The following is a 12,006-nucleotide window of genomic DNA, read 5'->3' on the forward strand; positions in this document are numbered from 1 at the left end:
CTCTCATCCCCACCACTTCATACTTGGCTGTGAACTGCTCCAGTGAGAGCTGGAGGTCACTGTCCGATGAAGCCAACAGAATCACATCATCCACAAATAGCAGAGACGAGATTCTGATGTCACCGAACCAGACCCCCTCTGCTCCTTGGCTGCGCCTAGAAATTCTGTCCATAAAACTTATGAACAGAATCTGTGACAAAGGGCAGCCCTGGCGGAGTCCAACCTCAACAGGAAACAAGTCTGACTTATTACCGGCAATGCGGACCAAGCTCCTGCTCCTCCTGTACAGGGACTAAATGGCTCGTAGCAACGAGCCTTGTACCCTGTACCCTTGGAGCACACCCCACAGGATGCTTTGAAGGACATGGTTGAATGCCTTCTCCAAATCCACAAAACACATGTGGACTGGTTGGGCAAACTCCCATGCCCCCTCCAGGATCCTGGCCAGGGTGTAAAGCTGGTCCAGTGTTCCACAGCCGGGACGGAATCTGCATTGTTCTTCTTGAATCTGAGATTCGACCATCAACCAAACTCTCTTCTCCAGCACCCCTGAATAGACCTTACCGGGGAGGATGAGGAGTGTGATCCCCCTATAGTTGGAGCACATCCTCCGGTCACCCTCCTTAAAAAGGGGGACTCATTGCAGATTGTAGATCACAATTCATGTCTTGGTTTTGGAGAAATGTTTGCGATTGCTTGAGTTGTAACAAATAACTGAAGAGTCAAAGCATCACTGGGAAATGTCCAGTCGTTATCACCAAGTAGTCACAGTCCAATGTGTGTTTAATGGAGAATGCAAAAATGATAGAAATGAAAGAATTCATGGACACATTTAGCATAAAAGCCCACCAAAGCACAATACAGTATGTACCTCACTCTAGTGTCTCATCAAACACAAAAGCCAGAAAAACTGTCACATTCTTGTGTCACATTCGTTATTTTCATGTCAGCATTTCTGACTTGCACTGTGGTCCTTCTTCTCACAATCTTGTCTCTGGCATTCCCTCCATGTCACCTTTCTCATAAATGTCACCTTACTTTAATTATCTTCACAGGTTTTGAGATGGATTTTGGGGGAATATCGATTATATTTTCATACCACAGAAATTACATCTCTCTGTAATGTAACAACCGTGTTAAATTTATGTTGAGAAAAAGGCACCTTTTAAGAAACCTCGAAACCTTTTCAAGGTTGATTACATCTCGTGAAAAAGTTTTGAGGTTTCTTGCCTGAAGAAGGGGCCTGAGTTGCCTCGAAAGCTTGCATATTGTAATCTTTTTAGTTAGCCAATAAAAGGTGTCATTTTGCTTGGCTTTTCTCTACATTCATAGGTTTAGGTTTAGGTTTAGGTTTAGGTTTATTTGTCATATATAGGTTAACACAGGGTCAACATACAATGAAATGTGTATGACGAGAAAAACAAGTCACTCAGCCTAGATCCAATAAAGCTTAAAAAAAGATTACAAGTTAAAAATAGACAAGCCATATAAAATAAAATGTGTATGTTTTAAAGGAAGTTATAGAGCAATATGAGTTGAATGAGCAGCAAGTACAAATGACAGTTATTGCACAGATAATGTTTTATAAGTGCAGATGCATATTCCATAAAGTGCAGATGCATGTTCCAGTCAGTATTCAGAGTGTGTGCAGGTACAGTTTGTGTGTGAGTAGTGCAATGTAGATGTAATGTAAGTGTGTGTAAGTGTTCAGGTGTTGCTGTTGAGGAGTCGAGTGGCCTGGTGGTAAAAGCTGTTCTTAAGTCTTGTTGTCCGAGCAGCCAGACTCCTGTATCGTCTGCCAGACGGTAACAAGGAGAACAGCTGGCGTGCTGGATGGCTGTGGTCCTTTATGATGCTGCTTGTCTTACGCAAGCACCGATGGAGGTAAATGTGTTCAATGGCAGGAAGACTCTTGCCCGTGATGTGCTCTGCTGCCTTCACCACTCTCTGTAGTGATTTCCGGCTGCTGGCAGAGCAGCTCCCATACCAGACGGTAATGCAGCCCGTCAGCAGACTCTCGACCACACTCCTGTAAAAGTTTGAGGTGATGTTGGCATTCATGCCAAACTTCCTCAGCCTCCTCAGGAAGTAGAGCTGCTGGCGAGCTTTCTTGACCACAGTGTCTATGTGAAGGGTCCACGAGAGATCCTTGGTGATGTTTACTCCAAGGAACTTGAAGCTGTTGACCCTTTCAACTTCTATGCCACTGATGTAGATGGCCTGGTGTTCTCTGCCTTGTTGTTTTCGATAGTCCACAATCATCTCCTTGGTTTTGCTGACGTTAAGAGACAAGTTGTTATCTAGGCACCAATTACTCAATGCCAGCACCTCCTCTCTGTAGGCCGTCTCATCATTGTCAGTGATAAGGCCTATGATGGTTGTGTCGTCTGCAAACTTGATGATGGTGTTTGTGCCGTGTTTTGCAACACAGTCATGGGTGAACAAGGAATACAAGAGGGGGCTAAGCACACAGCCCTGCGGCGCTCCTGTGTTTAAAATGAGTGATGAGGATGTGTGTTTGCCGACTCTCACCACCTGGGACCTGTTTGTGAGGAAAGAGAAAATCCATCTGCAGATGGTCGTCCCCAACCCAAGGTCGTCAAGCTTCAAGACGAGTTTTGAGGGGATGATGGTGTTGAATGCCGAGCTGTAATCTATGAACAGCATTCTTACATATGTATTTCCTCTTTCCAGGTGGGTGAGGGCAATGTTTATTGTTAGCGCAACGGCATCCTCTGTCGATCTGTTTGCTCTGTAAGCAAATTGGAGAGGATCCAGCATGTCAGGGAGGGAGGAGCAGATGTAACCTTTGACTAGTTGCTCGAAGCACTTCATAATGACCGATGTCAGTGCAACCGGGCGATAGTCATTCAGACAGGAGACCACCGGTTTCTTTGGGACAGGAATGATGGTGGATGCCTTGAAGGAAGTGGGGACCACTGACTGCCTCAGGGAGAGATTGAAAATTTTGGTGAACACACCTGCTAGCTGGTCAGCACACGCCCTGAGGGCACGGCCTGGGATGCCATCTGGTCCCGGAGCTTTGCGAGGATTGACCTTTTTGAAGGACCTTCTCACATCAGACGTTTCAAGGATCAGAGTGACAGACTCACTGCCCCCTTGAGGATATAGCACCTGTTCTTTGTTGGCTGCATCAAAACGAGCATAGAAAGTGTTGAGCTCGTCTGCAAGACATGCAGTGGGCTGAACACTGAATGTGTTTTTCTTTTTATAGTCAGTGATGCAGCACAGTCCATTCCACAGGCGTTTGGTGTCAGAGCTGTGGTAGCTTGACTCCACTTTGTCCCTGTAGTCCCGTTTGGCCTTCTTGATGGACCTCCGGAGGTCGTATCTGGCTGCTTTGTATGCATCAGAGTCCCCTGAGCCAAAGGCAGAGGTCCGTGCCTTGAGCTTAGCCCGGATCTCCCTATTTACCCAGGGTTTCTGGTTAGGATATATGCAAATGGTGGTTTTAGTGACAACATCGTCAATGCACTTGCTGATATATCCTGTGACAGAGTCTGTGAATTCATTGATGTTGCCATCAGCTGCATCCTCAAACATCTCCCAATCAGTTGTTTCAAAGCAGTCCTGTAAGACCCCCTCAGCTTCACTGTCCCATTTGTAGATGTTCCTGTAAACCGGTTTTTCCTGTTTAAGTCTTTGTTTATATGCAGGCAGCAGCAATATAGAGCAATGGTCTGATTTTCCAAAAGCTGGTCGAGGGAGATATTTGTAGGAGTCCTTGAATAAGGTGTAACAATGATCCAGTGTTTGATCACCTCTTGTGGGGGGAGAGATGTGCTGATAGTATCTAGGGAGAACTTTCTTCATGTTTGCTCATAATGGCTAACACGGTACAACACCCTAGTACTGTTGAAAAATAAATAATAGAAACATAAATATTATTATTATAAGGGCATACTGATGCTCTGTGTTTTTACTTGACAAGGTATAAAAGGTTTAGAATAATATTTTTCACACTATGTGCAAACAAAGACTTGTGATATTAAAATGTGTGTGGTGTGAATATAATATTATTAGATGAGATTATTACTGTAGATGAGATGCAGCTTGTAAATTGATAAAATATGAGCCATCCTGCCGTGATGAAGCGATGAAGAGGAAGTTTAAACACTTAAGAGACAAGCCGACTGGTGGATTCAGTCGAGTTCAAGATCACCTACAAGTGATCACCGCTGCTGCTCCTCTACTACTCCATACTTGTTAGAGCTTTCTGTTCAGCGTTTGATTCCACAACCACAGATTGTGATTTACTGAAGTTTTCTGTCTCCTTTAGTCATTAACAAGTTTAGTGCACTTTAAGTTTATAACCAACACTTCATCGTCTAATAACATGTCGTTCTCGTATAAGTGAGTGCGCCACGATAACCCCGTTTCAGGTTATTAATATTAATCACTGATAACACCGAAGGGCAATACGCTGTACTTAATTTGATCTCAGACGTTAATTTCGATTTGTTTCAATTGTACAGATTTGTATTTAAACGTAAGGCATTTCACTTTTTGAGCATGGGAAAGGCGCTATATAAATAAAATGTATTATTATTATTATTATTATTAGACGAACCTCGTCCTGAGCCTAAGTTCTGAGTGGCCGTATTTGGAAATTGGAGTAACAGCGCCATCTACTGGTCATTTTCACAAACAGCAGTTTAGGTTTTATATTACTGAAAATGTGGTGGTTGTAATTTGTCTTCCTGGGTAATCTGTAATGGATCAGTGTTGCTATTTTGATCGTTTATGCTCATTGGTACTTACGCACTTAATGTAGTTCCTTATTTATTTATATGTTTCTCTTCTATTCCTCACACGCACACACACACTTATCTATTATCTTTTCTCCAGAGTCCATTTTTGTGTTCACACGACTCTCTGGTGTGGCTGCTGCTCTTTCTATCTGAAGAGTTAGTCCAGCTGGGGTTCGATCAGCCCAGTAACGTCTAGCGGTCCCTCACAACGGGAGTGTATGAATATACCGAGGCATGTTTAGCATACAGCTGATGACGTGTTCATCTAATATAAATAAGGCCATATATGGACATCCTGTATTAAGTTGCACAGAAAGATCCGTTTTACTTTGATTCAGATTAACAAAATTATTAGCCATCCAGGATCTTAGTTGAGAAAGACAGTTGTGCAGTTGATTTATTGCAGAGTTGCAGACGGGAATATAAACCTGTGTATCATCAGCATAGCAGCGAAAGGAAATGTTAAATTTCCTAAAAAAAACTCCAAAAGGGTGAAGGTATATAGAGAATAAGATAGGACCCAAAATGGATCCCTGAGGAACACCACATTTAAGAGGAGCAGTAGATGAAGAAGAGGAATTTAAAGTCACTGAAAAGTGTCTATCAGTCAGATCTGACCTGAACCAGTTAAGAGCAGCCCCTTTAATTCCAACAATAGCAATATTTCATTGCCAATGGTGTCAAAGGCAGCGGACAGGTCAAGGAGCACAAGGACTGCAGCGCCAGTCAGTAATAATAGAGATGTCATTGAACACTTTTATAAATAAATAAATAAATAATAGATCCAAAATACACATTAAGTGAATACCATTAAGACATCAGCTTATTCACAGCTTATATATTTTTATGAACATTTATGTATTATTTATTTATTTAAAGTGCATAACGTAGCCATGTCAAGTCTACAATGCCTTATAAGGTAAATTCTTGATGCGTATTCACAGCTCACAGTTTTTGTTTTACTAGCTATGACCCCTACGTGTATAGGAGACCCCCGATCTGTACATTCTGCCGCTACAGCCTAACATCTCAAATGGCAGGTTGAAAATATGCCAAGCAGAAATGTGATGAGGATTGGGAAATGCATCAACCCTGCAGGACTGACACATTTCACAGATTTTTAAGGAGCTGACCTTGAATACAAGATAAAATCTGAGCCGTGAAAGGCACATTGGGTGTTGTCCTTAAAAGAGGAAATCTGTTTGGATTGCTGTCTGTAGACCTTCTGTACAAGACTTGACGTTTACGTAAATTATTATTATTATTAAATATTTGGCTACAGTAACACAAGTATAACAGCTGTAAATAAACTTAAGTTATCGCATACTCTGATGTAATGTGCATTTTGCACTGATTTTGGTGTTTACTGAGTTTTGAAAGCGACTTTTCATTTTTACAAAAAATAACATTTCAGGAGATTAAAAAAACGTTTGTGATCAAAATGTTATAAAATATGAATCGTTCACAGTTTGCTTTGTTGTCATTAGCAGTTCCGTTTTGGAGATAATCGGTGCACCCTGCCCTGCGCCTGATGCTTCCGCGGAGAGGCTCCTGCTGCCCGCCACCCCGCTCAGGATAAGCGCTCTAGAAACATGGATGGAAATACGAAGGGGTAGGACCGCCGTTAGCATGGGCGGGGCCCGGTACAAAACCTAATATGGGGTCCTTAATTTCATTTAAATAGAATTGACATCTGACTTGAAGGAGATATTACCAGAACCATAGCGTGGCAAAACAACGCCTGGTGCCGATAGGGAGAATGAGCGCCCTTCTTCAATCAAAATGGATAAAACAAATGTATTGTATCCACAAAGAAAACAAAAAATATATTATTTTTGAAGTTTATTTATTTACATAAACAAAATACAATACTTTTGATAAAACTAACCCAATATATAAAAAATAAAGATTCGGGGGAGAACAAATTTCAAATCTTTAAAACGATAAAAAGTAATATACTACACAAAATGAACTTACCTTAAATAGCAGCAGAAACACAGCGAGAGCGTAGAGATGCGAGTCGATAGAGGATCACTAGGAGAGCCGTTTACTTCAGACAGTAAAGACGCGCGCCGCTCGGCTGTGTGCTAACATATTAGTGACGTGGCGGTTTACAAGCAGGGCGTCATTCTCGTTGTTATTTTACTTAGAATTCCACTTTTATTTCCAGTAATTCGGCTGTGATTGTGCAAGTTGTTAACAAAATCATAAAAAGTAAAGGGAAATGTCGGTAAATGTTTTACTCATTTTCAGTAATATTAATGTTTTTTATTTTTTATTATTTTCTTCTTTTTTAACCCGAAACCACAACGTTGTTGATCGACGCCCTTCGAAAATTGTTGCCTGGTGCGGGTGTACAGTTGGCACCACCCACGGTACGGCTCTGGATATTACAAAAATGATTAATAAATAAAAATAATTGAATATGCTATATTAGCTAAGAATTAAGAAAACGACACACATAAAATTTCGTTAAAACTTTATTAAATTTATAATTACGAAAAATTACAATACGAGAAGTACAATAATACAATGAATACAATGCAGGAATAGATACTACAATACAACAAATTGAATTTTTAAACATTTGTAATTTGTCTTTCGAGCTTTATTTTCCGCTAAATCATTTATTATATCATCAGATCCAATGGATTCACATAATTCTATTGAGAGTTGTGCTAAATTAGACAATCTGTCTTGTCCCAGGGTTTCTCGTAGATAATTTTTAATTATTTTCAGCTTCGAAAAACTTCTCTCAGATGTAACTGAATAGTTAATACAGTAATATTCGCAAGTTGTGGCGTAGCTATAATGGGGCAAGGGGTGCAATGCACCCGGGCCCCGGGAGGGCCCATCAGGCCTCATTTTTTTTTTTTTTTTTTGCGAGCGCACGAAGCGCGCAGGTTTGGGGGCCCATTCAATGATGATTGCACCCGGGCCCCTGTGAACCTTGCTACGCCGTTGTTCGCAAGCAAGTAACTAAATCGTGATAAGACTAACATTTAGTAATATATTTAGGCAATCCTGGGGTTTACAATTCGTCGGTGTATTCAATAGAATAATTTTATTTCTTCAAATAATTCCAACCCATTGATATCACGACTATCTCCATCCGTTAATATAAAATATCTAAATCCAAACAATATTTTTTAAGTTCTTCATCTGCCATAAATTTTAATTTTAGAATATTGTACAGAAATCCGAAGTAATTCCCTGTTTAATTGCTGAAATCTTTCTTCAATTGACATCGTTGCTTGATCAATGATTCTTAAAAATAACCAGTATAACATTTCTTCTTAGAATCCTTTATAGTTTAAGACTTAATTTCCCTGCGTGGAGTTTGCATGTTCTCCCCGTGTCTGCGTGGGTTGGTGTGTGTGCCCTGAGGTGGGACAGACAGACAGACAGACAGACAGACAGACAGACAGACAGATAGATAGATAGATAGATAGATAGATAGATAGATAGATAGATACTTTATTAATCCCAAGGGGAAATTCCCATACTCCAGCAGCAGCATACTGATAAAGAACAATATTAAATTAATCAGCGATAACAATCCAGGTACACAGACAGACAGTGACTTTGTATAATGTTAACGTTTACCCCCCCAGGTGGAATTGAAGAGTCGCTTAGTGTGGCGGATGAGCGATCTCCTCAGTCTGTCAGTGAGCAGGACGGTGACAGCAGTCTGTCACTGAAGCTGCTCCTCTGTCTGGAGATGATCCTGTTCAGTGGATTCTCCATAATTGACAGGAGTCTGCTCAGCGCCCGTCGCTCTGCCACAGATGTTAAACTGTCCAGCTCCGTGCCTACAATAGAGCCTGCCATCCTCACCAGTTTGTCCAGGCGTGAGGCGTCCATCTTCTTTATGCTGCCTCCCCAGCACACCACCGCGTAGAAGATGGCGCTCGTCACAACTGTCTGATAGAAACTATCATAAAAGCGTCTTAGTGCGGCAGTTTCTTTTATTGTTTCAAATCCATTATCTCGATATTAAATCAAATAATCGTTTAAACCTTTCAAACGTGTTGCTGCAGTGTTTAAATCAGCATCCATATTTTGTAAAGTTTTGCAAACTTTATTAACAGTTACGAGTATTTCGTAAAATATAACTGTTGCCAAACAAATTTGTAATTTAATTCAAATTGAATCAAAGATTGGGGCTCGCGTTTTATTTTTGCATCTTCGGTTGATTCACTGATTTCTTCAAATATTTTACAAATTTGACTTTAATGAAAACGAATCGGCTTCACAGACTGAAATTTACATTCCTGTCTAGCTGGTGCCAACGGCTTTAGCGTTAATTCTTTCAAATGTTTCGTGAGAACAGACCATCTGTCCACTGACGCAGAACATATCGGATAAAGTCTTTGAATTGTCCTGAAAAAGTCACAGCAATAGGAATACACGAGGCCATATCTCTCAAGAATAAAGTTAAACGATGAGCCGTACATGGAACTAAAAGGCCCAGGATGTTCATTCAAATTCTCGTTTGCACTCCTTGGTGCTTCACAGCCACATTGGCGCCGTTATCGTCAGCTTGTCCCCTGCAGTCTTGGAGAGGTAACCCCGTATGGGCAAGATGGCCTCTGAGCCCTTCAGTTAAATCAGATCCTGTACTTTAACAACTGATAGAAAATCAGGGAAATAGTCTTCAATTGTGACGTCATCATTTGGAAATTCCTCAGTTCTTATTAGTAGTACTAGGGTGTTGTACTGTGTTAGCCATTATGAATGTAGACAAAAGCCAAGCCAAATGACACCTTCTATTGGCTAACTAAAAAGATTACAATATGCAAGCTTTCGATGATTACATCTTGCCTGAAGAAGGGGCCTGACTTGTCTCGAAAGCTTGCATATTGTAATCTTTTTAGTTAGCCAAGAAAAGGTGTCATTTTGCTTGGCTTTTCTCTCAATTCTTATTATAAATGTTAACTGTTCCACGTGACTGATATCTGTTAGTGTCCAAAAGAACGGAAAGATATTTACGTTTCTTGTTGCGCTCCTTTATTTCGGTTTTATTTTTTGATTGATCGCTTCATTCTGAATTTCGCAACTCCGATATTCCCTTATTCGAAACTCTTCTCAAATGTCATCCATAGGAGGATCAAATGTGGCTATCATTTCAATAAGTCCAAGGAGTTTGCCATTATTTTCTGTAAATAATTTGTTGCTGGACCCATGAAAGGCGTCATTATGTTTTTCTAAATATTGAACACAATATTTGCTTACATGGCCGCAGTGAAAGACTTCACTTCCTCGGATTCAGCACGTCTATCAAATGGTAGTTCAGATTGTTGTCGTTTCTATTCGGCCGCACATATAAAATACAAATAGTGATCTTATGCATCTGCCTTGTAGATTACGGCGGCTCTGCTGTCTGGTAGCGTGCAGTGACGACTCCCTAATATGATGTCAGAATTCTACGAAATAGACGATTATTACCTCACCATTATTCCAGTTTGCAGCATCTTCAGTAATTTATGTAAAGAATACAACATGACCACTCCAGTAACGCACGGTGTCAGTTTCTAAGTGAGATGGCAGCTACCGCGATATTTCTTTGTGTGCCAGGAACACTAATGTTGGTAGAGCAGCATTTCCAGCCGTTTTTCTATGTCGGAACACTTTTTGTAACCCAAATAATTCCCCAGACAGACCGCGATTCTACCACCGACAAAAGCAGTAAATGTCACACACGTGCTAAACTGGTCGAAGCGTCGGGACTGCCGGAGACGCCGTCAAAAAGAAAAAAAATCAGTTTGGAGATCGGCGCTCGCAGACACAGCACTGCACTCGTATGGCCCTGGCAGTCGGCTCTGCGAGAGTCACAGGCGAACAGGCCACCTGGCAGCTGGACCCCCGGCACGTCTCCTGGCCGCTACTGTGCACACTTAGTGCTGCGTCTGTAAAACGGAGATGGCTGAGGTGCTTTTCTGTCGGCTTCTCCAGGGAGTCCCGTCCTTTTCAGACAGGTCTCGACCACCTGAGCAGCGCGTCTCTCTCAGGTCAGGACTCAGGGGCGCTACATTATTATTACCACAGCGCACCAGTCAACGAGCACTTTCTCTACACGGAAATGACTACTGCAGCACACGTGCATCTCCTACGTTTATTTTAACATCCCATAATATGCGCCCTCGTGCATGCTGGGAGGTGCACCTTGAAATGTGAGCCGTGTCTCCTTATTATTGAGATCTCTCTAACAAGCAGATCTCCACCTCTCCAGGGTCTCCTCAACCTGCTCGCTACTATCGCTACAGATCACAATGTCATCAGCAGACATCACAGTCCACGGGGACTCCTGTCTAATGTCGTCTGTCTGTCAGCCTGTCCATCACCACTGCAAATAAGATTGGAATAAGAATTGTGAAATAAGAATTGTGTTCATATTAAATTGTTTGCGCATATATGGTTTATTTTAGAACCAATAAGCTATTATTATATTATAGTATATTTTTGAGAACTTTAATTGTTTCTGTAGTTCTTATAAGGCACCGTTAACTCAGAATATTTAATTTATTAATAACGTTATTTTTTGTTAATTTCATTAACTCTGTGAAAGGCTTCTCAATAGTGTCTGTAGTTACAATGGTGCCATCTAGTGACCAACTTTAGTATTGTCATTTTCTGATTCATGTTTTTGCAACATTTTGCAACGTTATCTATTTTCCTTTATGTGTAATTTGGGATCTGAGACTCGTTCTACTTTAACTTTTAATTGTATACCACACACACACACGTATATGTACGTCTATATCTGCATATTAGAGTTTGGATCTGAAATCTACTTTCCAAGTGTTTTAATCGACACCCTGCTGCGAATGCCAACTATTCCTGCACAACCAGAAGTTCTTCAGATGTTTCTCTCCAATGTGTTTCTTTAATATCGGAAGGTGAATTTTGAACGCCATCACCTCTTGTTTTTATGGTTGGGACAAAAGGCGACGCATTCACCACCAAGGCTCGTTTTTGTGCCAACCACTTGTTAAGGGGCGTATTTTGTGACCTCCTTGTATCTTCGATATCATTAATAAGCCCAGCGTTGCTTCATTTTAGTTTGACGATATCTTCGCTGTTTAAATCATCACAGTTACTGCCTGTGCTGTTCCTTTCGCTTCTCTCCCGTGTGTTTAATGTTTTGTTTTACACAGAAATGAAAGACATACATTGTGCAAATAAATATAACTAGCCGACACCTGCCGTAGCATATGGCGGTGTAAGAATAGGA

Source organism: Erpetoichthys calabaricus (genome assembly GCF_900747795.2).
Source record: "Erpetoichthys calabaricus chromosome 1 unlocalized genomic scaffold, fErpCal1.3 SUPER_1_unloc_4, whole genome shotgun sequence".
NCBI classification, from domain to species: Eukaryota; Metazoa; Chordata; class Cladistia; order Polypteriformes; family Polypteridae; genus Erpetoichthys; species Erpetoichthys calabaricus.